This window comes from Acinonyx jubatus, chromosome B4 (assembly GCF_027475565.1).
Source record: "Acinonyx jubatus isolate Ajub_Pintada_27869175 chromosome B4, VMU_Ajub_asm_v1.0, whole genome shotgun sequence".
NCBI lineage: Eukaryota > Metazoa > Chordata > Mammalia > Carnivora > Felidae > Acinonyx > Acinonyx jubatus.
The window spans coordinates 54442552-54454786 of NC_069387.1; the positions used below are offsets into that span (position 1 = coordinate 54442552).

Below are 12235 nucleotides of genomic sequence, written 5' to 3' on the forward strand. Positions count from 1 at the left end.
GATGTTGAAAAATAGACATTTGATGCATCTTTTTGATATAGTGATAAGCAAATGTTAAAGTTATTAGCTGTATTCATTATTTGTACATTCAAAGAGGATATTTATCATGGATTTAAGTAGTCAAGATTACATAAACCAGGCAGAATAAATTTCTTGAAGTAATCCAGTGGTTTTCTGTGCCTCATCACTACTAGGTTAAGAGCCAAGGCAAAGTGTTAATTGATGTTAAGGCAATGAAGCCAAAAAACCAATACTCCGTTGAAACTAGTTCTCTTTCTGATTCTTACAACAAGAAAGAGGAAATTTGATGAAAAGGAGACAATTTTAGGGGCTTCTGGGCGGCTGAGTCAGTTGGGAGTCTAACTCTTGACTTTGGCTTAGGTGCTGATCTCAGGGTAGGGAGATTGACCCCTTTGTCAAACTCTGTGCTGACAGCATGGAGCCTACTTGGGATTCTCTCTCACCCTCTCTCTCTGCCCCTCCCTTACTCACTGTCTCTCTCACTCTCTCAAAATAAATAAACTTTAAAAAGGGGGCACACGGGTCGCTCAGCCAGTTAAGTGCCCAACTTGGGCTCAGGTCATGATCTCACAGTTCATGAGTTCAAGCCCCACATCGGGCTCCCTGCTGTCAGCAAACAGCCCACTTTGGATTCTGTCTCCCTCTCTCTTTGCCCCTCCCAGCTCATGTGCCCATACATGCATGCGCTCTCTCTCTCTCTCTCTCTCTCTCTCTCTCAAAAATAAACACTTATAAATAAATAAATAAATAAATAAATAAATAAATAAAGTAATTTCAAAGACCTAGATATGCTCTCACTATGACCTTGCAAAATTGAAGACAAATTAAAAATTAAAAAATCATAAGATGGAAAAAACATGTTGTGTAGCAGCTAATTGCTGCAGGTTGAGCTGATGAGCCCAAGAAAGCAGAATTCCTCACCAAACAAAATAAGCAAACAAAAAAACTGCACTTCTCTTTGGAGAAGATAACTCACTATATTGGTATGATTATAAAGATGAATTTCCCCCCATCGATATTTTTAGGCAGAAAAAATTTAAAGAAGAACAGAAAGTATTAAATTGTGATGCATAATGAAGTATGCAAGCACTATTGGTTGCCTATACAAAATTAATTCCCTACTTCTTCCATGCTTACAATATTTTGAGAATTTGAATTCCTATGCAAAAGTGGGCATATCCCTAACTCAGAAGTAAATCTTGCCTATCTAAGTCAGTGATGCATGAGGGCTGGGGCTTCCAATAGGTATGTGAGGGAGTTCTGAGTGGAGGCTTCTGGGAAAGATTTCTCTTCCCTTAAGAATAAGAAACTGGAGGAGACAATCTCTCTGTACTTCTCAATGTTGTGTTTAATTATGATTTTGAGAACTGCTGCAGATATTTTGTGAAGAGAGGTAGCCTGGGAAAGAAAGCAATACATTAAGGATTGTAGATAAGAAAAACAAACTCTAAAGAACCAGGGTACTTTATGGTGTCATTGAACCTTTAACTCCAGCTAGAACCTCCCTACCTCTGGACTTCATGTATGAGGTAATAAACATTTTAGTGACTTAAGCCATTTTGCATAGGGTTTTTTGTACCTACTAAAAGCATCTTGATATATAAAGCAACAAGAATTTTGAATCTTTTCCTGGAAGGTAAAATAGATAACTACTTTGGGAGTTACAGAATTATGGAGAAGTATCTTGCAAAATAGTTGAGGATTGGGAGGAATAGATGAGCAAGAAATCAGCAAGGAGAATCCTAAGAAGGTTGTGCAGTGATAACTTCCATATGGCAGAGGTGGCTGGGAAGTTTTTGTGCTGAGCACTCTAACAATGTTCTATAACCCCAAACTGTCAGTAAAACTCAGGAAATCTACAACAACCTTGTGCTATTGATGCTTTGAGAAATAAATGGAAAGAATACCTAACAATTAGTAATATGTTGCAGAGGAAGGACAGTAAACACCATAACAAGTTAAAAAGCGTTAAATCTCCTGATAACCAGGATACATACACCTCACCATGCAAATTTTTCAAACCATTGGAAAGGTAGATGCAGGGGCTTTTAAAAAATATATACTGGAAAATAAAAATTAAAGGAATACTAAAAGATATTGTATTAGTACATAAAAATTCAAACAAATTTTAAGTGTATGCTACATAACACAATAAATAATATTGATAATTTTATTATATATCATAATATATTATTTATTTATAAATATCCAAGGGCAAGGATCTCCTTTCCTACACTCTCCTCAAAGGCTTTGCCCTCCTACCCTGATTCTCCATTTCCCACCATTGACTTCCTTATCATGGGAAACCTTTCCCTAAACCAGCTGCCCCAGAGGCCACAGTCCACTTCTTTTGGAAATGAGGATTTCCTAAAACTGAAACCAGTTCACTGGAGATCTGGAAGTGAGCTGACAGTGAAATGTTTTTTCCCCTTAATTTTTACCAGTTCCACACGATTCCAACCATCACCTTGGACCACCAAGCCTTGAGTGGTGTTGCCAATTGTCTTCCTTCCAGGCAGGGATTTTGTAGCTCTTTGAAAGAAAGAAAATTGTGTGTGTGTGTGTGTGTGTGTGTGTGTGTGTGTGTGTGTCTGTATGCCTGTCTATCTCTCACATTCATGCTTTGTCTTCTATTATCTTTGTTGAAGCTAGAGGATGGGCAGGTTGTGGGTAGGGGAAAAGAGGAGCAAGAAGATTTTGTTGTCTCAAAATGAGAGCTCCCTTTTACTCTCTTTTATTTCTTCTGAGAGCTTTGGATTTGGAGGGCTGACCACTAGGCCACGGATTGCCTGAGTATAAAACCTGGAGATAGTTTTATATTGCTTGGGTGATGCCCAAGCAACAGCTTTTTGTCTCTGGTCAACTGCCTTCCTCAGAGAGAAGTGAATTGGTTGTTAGCTTCTGAGTTTTACCAAATAAAGTAGAATCCAAGAAGAAAGAAAGAAAAAAATACATATATATAATACATATTATTATATATAATATACTATATTAGCAATATATATAATTATATATGATATGTATATAATTATTGTATATAAAAATAAGTTTATGTATGTTTATTCACTAGGATATACTACAAATATCTGTTAGCATAACTTATTTAAATTCAAATCAAGAAATGACATTCATTATGCAAGTACTATATATTATGTGATATGGATAATATAAGTTGAAAAAGGCACTGTTCCTGTGTTTCAGGAATTGATAGGAATGGGGAAGGCAAACACATGCACAACATGCAACAATGTGTGCAAAAAATAAGTATAAAAAAAGAATTTTAAGAGTGTAGAGAAAGGAGCAAATAACTACAAATGGATATTTTGAAAGGGCCTCATTAAGCAGAACCTTGAATATCAGCAAATGAGGATGAAGAAATAGACCTACCAGGTAAAGAACAAAGATAAAGTTATGTAATAAAGGAATGAAGAGTATTCTTAGGAAACAATTTTATGTTGGTAGACAGTCCAGATGTCAATTTAAGGAAGGTCAAAAAGATTTTTATGTGTATGTTGGTAAGCCATGGAGGTTTTTGAGGAAAAGAATAACACAATGAGATGTATTTAAGGAAGTTAACTCTGACACAGTGAATGGTTGAATTGGCATTGGATAAGGCATACAAGAATAACAGTTTGCAGTATCTACGTGTGGGGTCCAGTTTAGAATGATAACAGTGGAAAGAAAAAGAAAAAGAAAAAGATGATGTAGGAAAAATTTTGAATATAGAATGGACAAAAAGAAGCACACAAATTTAATTCTAGGATTTTCAGCTAGATGACCTGAGAGAACTGTGATGCCATTGACTAAGATCAGGAACATAAAAGTATAGAGAAGGACAGTAATATAAGGGATTTCTTAGAAATATCCATGTGAAGATGACAATAGGCAAAGGAGAGAATAATCAAAAGAAGAGAAGCCAGGGATAAAGATGACAATTTGATAGTAATTCATTTAGATGAGACTATGAACTCAGATAAATTACAAAGAGGAAGAATGTAAGTGGGGGGAGGAGAGCAAGGATGAGGAATGTCTAAATTTAAGATAGAAATATCCTGTTTGAAAATAGTGGCATAAAATTGGCATTTCTGCCTTCCTTTCCTGGAAATCATCCAAAACCAATGAAGAAAAAGAGAAACAAAACACTAAAGTTGTTTTTGGCAAAACTAGAAGACAGTTAAAACTCCAAACCATAAAATAGGTTAAAAAGCTTTCAAAATCAATGAGGATCAAGCAGGCAAATGCTCACAAAGAAACAGAGGGGGTTGGGGCAAATGCTGCAACTGTATAGCTCAAAAGATCCAAAATAAAAGTACATTTCCTGGAACAGAGGCACACACACAAAGGTACAAAAACTTATATCCCAGGTCTACAATAATAGTTAGAAGGAACATGCATTAACTGCAGGAATTCAGTTTGGTTCCAAATATTGGTGAAGGCAAAGCCAAATGAGAAGTCATACAAAGGGGCCATTTTTAATGAAGCAATCTGTCTCTATAGCAGTGGAAGAGAGATTTTATATTGTTAAACAAATAAACAAACAAAACTTATGGTTACCTACCCAGCTATTCTGCCACAAAGTGTTGGTCCTCTCTCACTCCCTAAAACTCCTGCAAATAACTGGGGAAATGATCTGTTTCACTGATAAATTTTAAAAAATAAATTTGTTCAGGAGTCACATAAAGTACTAGATGGAGAAGGAGAAGAAGCAGAAGAAGAAAGGAAAAGGAAAATCAACTAACAAGTTAAGAACACTCACTAGAATAATGTTACCAAGGAGCAAACAAAAATTACCACCAGATATTTAACATACATGAGCAAATCTTAACTAAGCAATTACCTCTATAATACAAGAACATGGAGCAGAGATAGGAATAGTCTGAGCAATAATATCTATTGGCTTTCTAGGTTTCACTGTATGAGCTCACCACATGTTCACCTTGGGAATAGACATTGATACATGAGCATACTTCACATCAGCTACCATAATCATTGCTATTTCCACAGGAATAAAAATATTTAGCTGACTCACCACCCTTCATGGAGTCAACATTGAATGATCCCCCGTTATACTATGAGCCTTAGGCTTTATTTTCCTATTTACCATAGGAGGCTTACCAGGCACTGTATTAGCAAACTCTTCACTAGACATTGCTCTTCATGACACATACTAGTAACTCACTTCTACTACATATTATCAATAAGAGCATAATTAGCTATTATAAGAAGGTTCATCCATTGATTGCCCCTATTTTCAGGATACACTCTTTGATAACACCTGAGCAAAAATCCACTATACAATTATATTTGTAGGTGGTAACACAACCTTCTTTCCTCAACATTTCCTCATATTATCTGTAATACCTTGACGTTACTCTGACTACCCAGACACATATGCAACTTGAAACACAATTTCTTTTATAGGCTCATTTATTTAACTAACAGCAGTAATATTAATAATTCTTTGAGTTTGAGAAGTTTGGTGAAGAAATAGAAAGTGATAGAATATAAGCTGGGAGAAATCAGAAAAGAGAAAATATAAAATCATTCACAGAACAAAATGAGTTGAAAGGAGCACAAGGGAAAATAGGTACTGCTAAAAATACAGTTGAAGACATAGAAGATAAAAATAAAGTGTGTCAGGGCACCAGGATAGCTCAGTCAGTTGAACTTCCAACTTCAGCTCAGGTCATGATCTTGCAGTTTGTGAGTTGGGGCTCCACATTAGGCTTGCCTCTCTCAGACAGTCAGCGCAAAGCCTGCTTCAGATCCTATGTCTCCCACTCTCTACCCTTACCCCACTTGTGTTCTCTCAAAGATAAATAAACAAAAAAATTTTTAATTCTTTTTACTATGTTTATTTTTTGTAAATTTTAAAATTCTATTTCATTTTATTCTATTTTATCATATACATTTTTTTTAATTTTTAAACTTTTTCTTACATTTTTTTCTTTTCTTTCCTTTTTTTCTCTATTATATCAAGCTTTTCTCAACAACCAGACCAAAACACCTAGGATCTTGTTTCCTTTATTTGATTTTTGTGTTGTTTTTAAGTTTTTAATTTTAATTTTGTATTTTATTAATTCTTTTTCTTCCTTCAAAATGACAAAAAGAAGAATTCACCCAAAAAGAAAGAACAGGAAAAAATGATACCCAGGGGCTTAATCAACACAGATATAAGTAGGATGTCTGAACTATAATTTAGAACTACAATAATAAGAATACTAGCTGGGGTTAAAAAAAAAGCCCATACCTTTGTATGGAGATAAAAGAAGTAAAATGTAGTCAGGACAAAACTAAAAATGCTATAACCGAGATGCAATCTCAAATGCATGCCACAGCAGAAAGGATGGATGAAACAGAGCAGAGAATCAGTGATATAGAAAACAAAATTATGGAGAATAATGAAGCAAAACAAAAAGAGGAAAATTAAGGCAAAAGAGCATGATACAAGAATTAGAGAACTCAGTGACTTATTAAAAAGGAATAACATTTGAATTAGAGGATTCCCAGAAAATGAAGAGATAGAAAAAGGGTTAGATGGTTTTTGTGAGCAAATTATAGTGGAAAACTTTCCTAATCTGCAGAAAGACAGAGACATCAAAATCCAAGAAGTACAGAGAACTCCCATTAGATTCAACAAAAATCAATCATCACCAAGGCATAGCATAGTCAAATTCACAAAATACACAGACAGGGAAAGAATTATGAAAGCAGCAAGGGAGAAAAGTCCTTAACCTATACGGGAAAACAGAACAGGTTTGCAGCAGCCTATCCACAGAAACTGGGCAGGCTAGAAAGGAGTGGCAGGATATATTTAATGTGCTGAATTGGAAAAAATATGCAGCCAAGAATTCTTTATCCAGCAAGGCTGTCATTCGAAGTAGAAGGAGAGATAAAGAGCATCCTTTCTCGATAAAAACCCCTCAAGAAAGTAGAGATAGAAGGATCATAGCTCAAGATTTAAAAGCCATATATGAAAGACCCACTGCTAATATCATCCTCAGTGGGGAAAAACTGATAGCTTTGTGTCAGGAACACGACAAGGATGTCCATTCTCATCATTGTTATTCAACATAGTGTTGGAAGTCCTAGCCTCAGCAATCAGACAACACAAAGAAATAAAAGGCATTCAAATCGGCAAGGAGGAAGTCAAATTTTCACTCCTCTGAGACAATATGATACTCTATGTGGAAAACCCAAAAGATTCCACCAAAAAACTGCTAGAACTGATCCATGAATTCAGCAAAGTTGCATGATATAAATATCAATGCGCAGAAATTGGCTGCATTTCTCTATAGCAATAATGAAGTAGCAGAAAGAGAAATCAAGGAATCAATTCCATTTACAATTGCACCAAAAACCATAAAATACCTAAGAATAAGCCTAACCAAAGAAGTGAAAAATCTATACACTGAAAACTATAGAGAGCTTATGAAAGACATTGAAGAAGACACACAAAAAAATGGAAAAACATTCTATGCTCATGGATTGGAAGAACAAATATTGTTTAAATGTTGATACTATACAAAGCAATCTACATATTCAGTTCAATCCTTATCAAAGTAACACCAGCATTCTTCACAGCGCCAGAACAAACAATCCTAAAATTTGTATGGAACCACAAAAGACCCTGAATAGCCAAAGCCATCCTGAAAAAGAAATCCAAAGCTTGAGGCATCACAATCCTGTACTTCAAGCTGTATTACAAAGCTGTAATCATCAAGACAGTATGGTACTGGCACAAAAACAGATACTTTGAACAACAGAACAGAATAGAAAACCCAGAAAGGACCCACAAATGTATGCCCAACTAATCTTTTACAAAAGAGGAAAGAACACCCAATGGAGTAAAGACAGTCCCTTTAGCAAATGGTATTGGGAAAAATGGACAGCAACATGCAGAAGAATGAACCTGGACCACTTTCTTACACCACAAACAAAAATAAACTCAAAATGGATGAAAGACCTAAATGTAAGATGGGAAGCCATCAAAATCCTAGAGGAGAAAGCAGGCAAGAACCTCTTTGACCTTGGCCACAACAACTTCTTACTCAACGTGTCTCCATAGGCAAGGGAAATGAAAGCAAAAATGAACTACTGGGACCTAATCAAGATAAAATCTTCTGCACAGCAAAGGAAACAATCAGCAAAACTAAAAGGCAATTGACAGAAAGGGAGAAGATATTTGCAAATGACATATCCAGATAAAGGGTTAGTGTCCAAAATCTATAAAGAACTTATCAAACTCGACACCCAAAGAACAAATAAACCAGTGAAGAAATGGGCAAAAGACATGAATAGGCACTTTTCCCAAGAAGACATCCAGATGGCTAACAGACACAGGAAAAGAATGCTCAACATCACTCATCATCAGGGAAACACAAGTCAAAGCCATAATGAGATACCACCTCACACCTTTCAGAATGACTAAAATTAACAATTCAGGCAATGACAGATGTTGACGAGGATGTAGAGAAATAGGAACACTTTTGCACTGCTGCTGGAAATGTAAACTGCTGCAGCCACTCTGGAAAACAGTATAGAGGTTCCTCAAAAAAAGTTAAAAATATAACTACCCTACGACCCAGCAATTGCACTACTAGGTTTTATCCAAAGGATATAGGGGTGCTGTTTCAAAGGGGCACATGCACCCCAATGTTTATAGTAGTGCTGTAGACAATAGCCAAATTATGGAAAGAGCTCAAATGTCCATCCACTGATTTATGGATAAAGAAGATGTAGTGTATATATATATACAATGGAATATTACTCGGCAATCAAAAAGAATGAAATCTTGCCATTTCCAACAACATGGATGGAACTAGAGTGTATTATGCTAAGTGAAGTTAGTCAGAGAAAGACAAATATCATATGACTTCACTCATATGTGGAATTTAAGGTACAAAACAGGTGAACATAAGGTAAGGGAAGCAAAAATAATGTAAAAACAGAGAGGGGGACAAAACATAAAAGACTCTCAAAGACAGAGGACAAACTGAGGGTTGCTGGAGGGATTGTGGGTGGGGGAATGGGCTAAATGGGCAAGGGGCAGAAAGGAGGACACTTGTTGGGATGAGCACTGGGTGTTATACGTAGGTGATGAATCACTGGATTCTACTCCTGAAATCATTATTGTACTATATGCTAAGCAACTTGGATGTAAATTTTAATAAATAAATAATTTTTTAAAAAGAACCCTTGTGGGGCGCTTGGGTGGCTCAGTCGGTTAAGCATCCGACTTCGGCTCAGGTCATGATCTCGCGGTCCGTGAGTTCGAGTCCCGCGTCGGGCTCTGTGCTGACAGCTCAGAGCCTGGAGCCTGTTTCAGATTCTGTGTCTCCCTCTTTCTCTGACCCTCCCCCATTCATGCTCTGTCTCTCTCTGTCTCAAAAATAAATAAACGTTAAAAAAAAAAAGAACCCTTGTGCCTACACTGGCCCCGCCTGAATAATCCAGGATAATCTCCTCAGCTCAAAATCCTTAAATTAATTGCAGCTGCAAAACTGCTTTTACCCATGTATCATATTCACAGGTTCTGGGGATTAGGATTTGGCTTTGGCAAGCTTATATTCAGCCCACTGTGCCTTCCTTCAGCAGAACACAAATGCCTTCATGAAAACACAGATAAATGAGTACTTCAAGACGCATCACCATTTTTGTCAACCATTGACGAATATTATTAAGTTTGGAATCAAAGTAATGATTGTAACCTAAGTATCAGCTGTTTGTAAGTCCTCAGAGTCCTTGAACCTGCTGTGGCTACCCAGTACTTCAAGATTTAAATAAAATTTGCTCAAACTCCCATTGCACATGTAGTTGGATATCCATTTTCCTTTTGAGTGTCTCCAAGAACTCCTGGGAGGCTTGCATTTCTCCTGCTCATCACTAGCTCAGATTTCCTGCTTTTGCAGCATTCTCAATCCCACTCTACACATCTCATCTTGTGCATTCTATCCACTTTACACTCTTTTCCACATGCCCCACATGGCCCTGAGGACTACACTCTCCCAACCCATGCCCTGGGCCCTCACAGAGGCTGTGTGAGTAGCCGACTCTAGCTGAAGACAGGAAGGCACAGAAGGTGTTTACAGAACAGCACAGATAGCACAGCAAGCATCTTAAATATGCTCTAACTCCAGCTCATCCAGGTCATGCTATTTACCTTTTCTACACGAAATTTCATCTTCTTTACTCAATGAGCCTCTTGAGGCATTGTGCATTTAAAAAAATGATCAATAATGTTCTTATAAAATACGAAACATTGTGCCAGTTCATGAACTAACATTTTTTTCTCTAATACATAAGTATTTCTATAATCCCCCATATAGGACCTTTACTATATGCTATTCACTGTGATAAATGTCTTCTGTATGTTGTGACTTAGTCCTCAAAATAATCTTATGATGTAGTCATTATTATTATCAAGCCTATCAGATGGATGGGAAAATTTAGACTTGTAGAAGGTAAGTAATTTCTCAAGGTCAATCTAATAAGTGGTAAAAGGAAGATCTGAACACATAGACCACTGAGCATACAACATAGACACTGTGTTCTCTGAAGAATATTTCAATTCCACGCAAAGATCTTCTGCACCCCACCCACACATTACATTGTGGCAGTTGGAGAAATGGGCAATGTGTTAACTGGGGCATTCTGGTATTTCTGGCTTCCTCTCAGGGTCATAGACTCCTACGTGCTTGAAGGGAATGTGCTGGTCAGTCCCATGCCCATGCAGAATAGAAGCAGTGCATGTGACCAGGAAACTGGGCAACTTTGTGACATCTTCTGTAGATTACTTATCTTCGTCCATAGCCTCCTTTTCCCCATAATGGACTCCTGCAGGAATGGGGCTGGACCTACAGGCTGGGTCCTATTGATTTGGGCCTATGTGACCTGTGGTTAGCAGCTATCTTCTGCTCAAGGCATATCCAGGGACAATGATCTGGTCAGACAATCCACCCTTTTCATATTTTCTGATCAGGGTGACATTCTGATCAGGGTGTCTCTACTTGCTGGGTGGCTTCTTCTGGAATACCTCCTTCTTGCCGTATCCCAGACTTAGTGCCTTTACAGCAAGTGCGCAGTGAATAGTGGAATTCTTCATTGGCCCTATTTCAGTGCTGATGTTATCAGCACTACCTCACTCTTATGTTCTCATTATTTCCATAGCTTTTCACCATTTTGCCCTCAAAACCCCCTATACCAGAGAAGTGACCATGCTACCAACACATTTGTTGCTAGATCCTGTCTATTCTGAGTCTGTGTGTCCTCTGTTCTTTCCTTTCCCCAGCAGGTCAGACTTTAACCACTAAATCGTTACCAAAAAAAAAAAAAAAAAAAAAAAGGTCATTCCAGACTGTTCTCATAGCATAGGGGTTTGAATCCAGTTTGGAGGGTTTGAGACTGCATTCAAATCTCCCCCTGCCCACTTGCCAGCTGTGAGACTTTGAACAAGAGTTAAAGTTACTTGGAGACTTCAGTAAGGCTCAGTTTTATTATCTTCAGTCAGAAGTGATGTTAAGTGGTCAAGAATAGTTGTGAGGATGAAATGAAATAATGTATACAAAGACCAGCAGTCTGCATGACACAGAAGTTCTCAGTAAATGTTAATTATGATTAAGAATACATTCCTGGGGGTGCCTGGGTGGCTCAGTTGGTTAAGCACCAGACTTCGGCTCAGGTCATGATCTCACGGTTTATGGGTTCGAGCCCCATGTCAGGCTCTGTGCTGACAGCTCGGAGCCTGGAGCCTGCTTTGGATTCTGTGTCTCCCTCTCTCTCTGCCCCTCCCCTGCTTGCACTCTATCTCTCTCTATATATCAAAAATAAATACACATTAAAAATTGAAAAACAATACATGCCTGTAGAGAATGGCCATTTTCCATTAACATTATCAAAGTGGTTGTCAGTTTTAATTCACTGCATTACAGAGTATTGTTCCAGGATCTTCTCCTTTCAATGCTAGGCAAAAATTTCTCTTATTTTGCAGGACTTAAATCTGGTCTTTGAGGGGCCAGGTCCATAGCTTTATGGAACACTAAATCCTGATTGCTTCCTGACCCACCTGACATTCTTTTTTTTTTTTTTAATTTTTTAAGTTTATTTGTTTATTTTTAAGAGAGAGAATGGGCAGAGAGAGCGGGAGAGAGAATCGCAAGGAGGCTCTGCACTATCAGCACAGAACCCGGCATGGGGCTGGAACTCACTAACATCG

General features: G+C 37.5%; 1 pseudogene; it reads left to right on the forward strand.

Annotated features, from left to right (window-relative positions):
• The first annotated feature begins 2319 nt into the window (after nt 1–2319).
• On the forward strand, nt 2320–5486 carry LOC128311019 (cytochrome c oxidase subunit 1-like; annotated as a pseudogene).
• The last annotated feature ends 6749 nt before the right edge of the window (nt 5487–12235 follow it).